Source organism: Pseudopodoces humilis, chromosome 10, assembly GCF_049639895.1.
Source record: "Pseudopodoces humilis isolate 2021_Gansu_Grassland_sample_001 chromosome 10, ASM4963989v1, whole genome shotgun sequence".
NCBI lineage: Eukaryota > Metazoa > Chordata > Aves > Passeriformes > Paridae > Pseudopodoces > Pseudopodoces humilis.
In genome coordinates this window covers 17,029,446-17,033,877 of record NC_142209.1, presented here as the reverse complement: position 1 = coordinate 17,033,877, position 4,432 = coordinate 17,029,446, and the positions used below count along the sequence as shown (strand labels likewise).

The 4,432-nt window shown below is 42.0% G+C and overlaps 1 long non-coding RNA gene across 1 annotated transcript; it reads left to right on the top strand.

Moving 5' to 3' along the window:
• Window positions 1-1,152: 1,152 nt before the first annotated feature.
• On the top strand, window positions 1,153-3,710 carry LOC148183689 (uncharacterized). Its single transcript, XR_015773371.1, has 3 exons — window positions 1,153-1,285; window positions 2,070-2,242; window positions 3,627-3,710. It is a non-coding gene; the product is annotated as an uncharacterized LOC148183689 (long non-coding RNA).
• The last annotated feature ends 722 nt before the right edge of the window (window positions 3,711-4,432 follow it).

Sequence of the window (4,432 nt, the reverse complement as noted above, 5' to 3'; positions counted from 1 at the left end):
ATCCTAGGAAAAAAAAAATTTATTTCTATCCAATAGGCTTAGCTTGAGAAATGAGTTTTGCTCACTGTTACCAGCTCTGCAGGAGCCACCAGGCAAGTGCAGTGAAAAAGGCCTCCTATAAAGGGTGTAACAAAAGATGAACCATTTCCATGGGTGACTAGAGGCATATCAATAAAAATCAACTCCTACATTTATCAAGTAACTGATAGCAAGTTAGAAAGCTTTTTCAATTCCCTGTTAGTACCATCCAACTGCAATAAAACACATGGATTTCTCTGCTACTCTTGCAGATACCACCCCCCAACCCCATACTGCATGTAAGAAGAGCTTAAAGATTTTTTTTAAAAAAAAGTATGGGGAATTTTTTGTTTAGAGTACCTCAGTTCATTGCTTTTAAAGGTGAAAATGTTTAAACTGCAGCAGGAGGGGAATGCCTCACTGCTTCACTCTGTTGGTAGGCAGCCTGTGAGACTGTCAGCAGCCAGGCTTAAATCAGCCTGCTCTGGAGTGACAGCCCTGGTGTGCCCTGTCAGCCAGGAGAGGAGCTTTTGGGATATCCGAAGAGAAGACTTCAGATGACAAGAGCTACCTAAAAATTCTCCCCTCTGGCAAGTCCAGCAAGTATTGTCCCTGTGCTGAGTACCTTGACAGGACAGAGCAGGGCTATGGGCCAAGCAGCACAGGCTCCCACACCTATGCAAGGCACAGGCTGCAGTCCCATTCTCACTGTCTCCTCAATAGCTAAGTTGCTTGGTACTGCCCGTGGTTTGGGGATGAGGCTTATAGCTGCTTCTGTCCCTCATGGATGCTGAATCTGGCTCCTCAGGGCATCTGGTGTTTGGTCTTGTGCTTTTAATAGGAACCAATTGCTCCTGTGGAAAAGGACTCTGTTTTGAGGATTTCTACATACAGACATTGTGAAACATTCATATCTAAAAGCAATATATGAGTTTGTATGAGAAGTATTTTATGAATTTTTATGACCAAACCTGTGTCTGTTTCATTGCCTCATGCTCATGGAAGCCTTGTGTCAGCTGTGGAGAGCCTACAAACCTAGGAGAAGTCAAGGGCCTTCTAGAAACTCTTTCTGAGTTTAATTTTATATTTAGATGCTGTTTCTGCTCACAAGAGAAGGAAGTCCAGGTTCATGAGGCTTCAAGGCTTGGGAAAGGACCTAGAAAATACCAAGGTTAATCTGCTTTGTCCATGCACAGACTGTTTGGAAATTGATTCCAGCTACAAGGCTTGGATTTGGATCTGGATCAAAACAGTCTTTAATTCAAAGGTGAGACATTTATCCCACTGATGTCAATGTGATTTCTATCACTGGTTTAACTGGATGAGGGTCTATGCTGTGTTTAAAACCATAGATTTTTAGTTTGACCTATAGGTAACATAAAGATAGGTATTACCTGGGAAGTCTAAATTTCTGGAAGTCTCTCTCTCTCTCAGTAGTTCTTATTAAATTCACTACTCCAGCATAATGTAACTTTCTGTTCTAATCATAGCACTGCTGTACTTGGGCATGGCACATCAAAGGGGTTACCTTGCTCTTGTAGCAGAATCCTCCTTAGATTCACTCACTCTAGGGACCCACACCAGATTTCCCTGGTTCTGCACATAGGCCAGATTTTCAGCTCCCTTTTAATCTTTGACAATTTGAATTTATATGGAAAACTTACAGGTGACAGTCTGGCTATGTTGAGACAAGTAGGATAGAAACCATGTCAGAACAGTCCCTGTAAGTCCTACGATGTGCTTAAAGCATTTCAAGAGAACCCTTGATCCAAAGTATCAAAGGGTTACAGTAAGATCAAGAAGAATTAAAACTGATGGTGTGCCAGAAATCACGTGCAGCACAAGGTCATTACTCACCCTCGTTAAAGTGGTCTCAGTACTGTGGCCTGATCTGAAGCTTAATTGAAAAGTTTCAAATCATGCATTATAACGAAGACAAGACAGCCACTGCCCATTCCACGACCCCTGCTAAAAAAGGCAGATCAGTAATAGGGCAGAAATCTAAGCAATTGCTTGAGGATAATCAAGGCCTAATGAGGTATCCACTTCAGTCTTTCAAAGGTGGAGGAACCTCTTCCTGGCACTGGTGAGAATGCAAGGGTTGATGTGAGCAGGTTCCTACATCCAGGGAACAAGCCTGGCCAAAGTAGTCACCGTCCTTGGCAGCGGAAGGAATACCGAGGGCAACACAACATCCGTGTGCAGGTTTGCAGCTGTACAAAAGGTTAGTGCTATGGCCAGGCAAGCCTCTTCTCAGTAGCTATCTTTTGCAATCATTTTCTGTTACCCCACACCTTGGCCCAAAGTGATCAAAAGGAGCCCATCAGGACTGAATTATTAGTTGTGTTAGGAACCAAGAGAGTGACAATAGGAGATATGTGACTTCTGATGATATCAATTTTCCCTAAAAATTCACAAAACCCCCAAAATTCGTTGTTCAACTTAAGTGTGATAACAAACAGCAAGTCACAATTACCCAAAGAAATAAAGTATCTCCTTGCCATCTTCCTCTTTTTTTTTTTTTTTGGTTCTATTATCTGTTCTAGCAAAGAGGTCGGGGCCCATATCCGCATGATTATCTCCACATGCAGCTGCCAAGTTGTGAAAGCGACTTTTCCTGGGCTATCGCTTGGGCAGCCATACTAAAGGGTTTGCATATGCCTCTGCCCAATGAGCAGTTAGAGAGTGGAATCACCTTTCAGTCTGCAGAAGACAAATCTAAAAAAGTTTTTCAACTTTTTAAAATAGCCATTTTAACCAATTTTAACACACATCTGTAGGATGTGCTTTTGTCAGGAGAGGGTGTCTCTCCAGATTCATATCTGTTTGCTGGGCATGTTTGCTTGCCATTTCTAATCTCTCCTGTTTTGATAAGATCTCCCTCCTGTCTTGAAATACACTAGCCATGGAAAGCTAGACTAGATAAAACATTGTACAGGGTTTCGGCTTCAGTGACAGAGGACAGCCTTCAGTGCTGGATTTGCTTAAAAGCATCATACTCCATGACAACTTATAAAAATTGTTTAATGCCATGGGACATTTTCTTTGGCCTTCAAGTTTCTTCCTAATTTTAAGTGCCTTTAAAATCAAAGTACCTACATTCTTTGCTATGAATCCTACTTTAATTTTCTTTTGCTTTTTCATATAATTTCCTTCAACTTTAAACATGCAGCCTGAAAAATAATGCTAACATATAGGAAAAGTTATAGTAAAATAATTAAACCGCATTTGTGCAACTCTTTGGATAGCTCTCTTGAAGACCATGAGAAGTGCAACTGGCTTCATTGAAACACCCTCGGACTTAGCATTAAACCATGTGTTTTGCTGATGTAAGACTTTTAATATATGACATATGGCATCAGCTCTACAAAATATTACTTGTTGGCTGACAGCCCTGCTTCTGTCTGTTGCTTGCAAATTAATACTGTAAGTCTGTGTGCGTAAAAAGTTGTCATCACCAGTGCAGTGGTCACTGCAGGCTGCACCCACCAGCCTGAGGACTCTGCATCTCTACTTTCCTCAAGAGGTATTTGTGTGTTGGTGCTGCCCATGGAAGCAGTGACATAACAGGCTTGCCTGGGGAGGAACTGGTGCCACTTTGTTTTCAGGTCTCCAGGCCCAGCACTGTAGGATGGGGCACTGCCAGCTGCTGCATGAGGGCTGGAGCCAACAGTGGGGCCAGCAGTGAGAAATGGGCTGCCTGTACCAGGCTGAAGGTACAGTGTCAAGAGGCATTTCTTGATATATTGTTTCTTGTTAACAACCATTGATTGATTTAGCCATTTACAGGATTTTTTTTACTCATTTTACTTGTATATGAACAAGGACAAAATGCAGATGGAGGGATGCCTAGTGTGTCTTGGGATTTGGTACCTGCCTACTTTTCTCAGGAGTCTGCAAACCTCAGCTAGGCCTGATCATTTCAAATTCAGGGTTGCATTTTTCTCATCTGTTCCTGGCAATATAATTGCCTGATCTTTCCTTAGGTCATTGCACCATTCAGACAACTCACCAGGCCTCATCTTGCAATACCATAGGTTAGGGATAGTTGAGTCTTAATTTGTCTTTTCTATGATATTCTGCAAGTGTGTGCATGCTGTGCGTGTGATGGGCCACAGGCCATGGACTGGCCACTTCTGATTTGGCTATGAAAGATAAGAAAACCTTCCAAAGGACTTGGGATGGAGGAGCAAGAAAGTGAACCTTGTGACCAATATGCAAACCCCTCTGTTTGCTGAGTTTTAAGTAATGGGGGGAAGAAAGTTCTGATTGTTGTGTTTAAATGTAGATCCTGGAATCCATGTAGCAAAAATAGGGCAGTTGCTTTATCAGTAGCTGATGAAAATATGAGAAGAGTAATTATTGTATAGTCCTATTAATAAAATTGTACTGCAGCTCAAAAGGAAAAACAGAA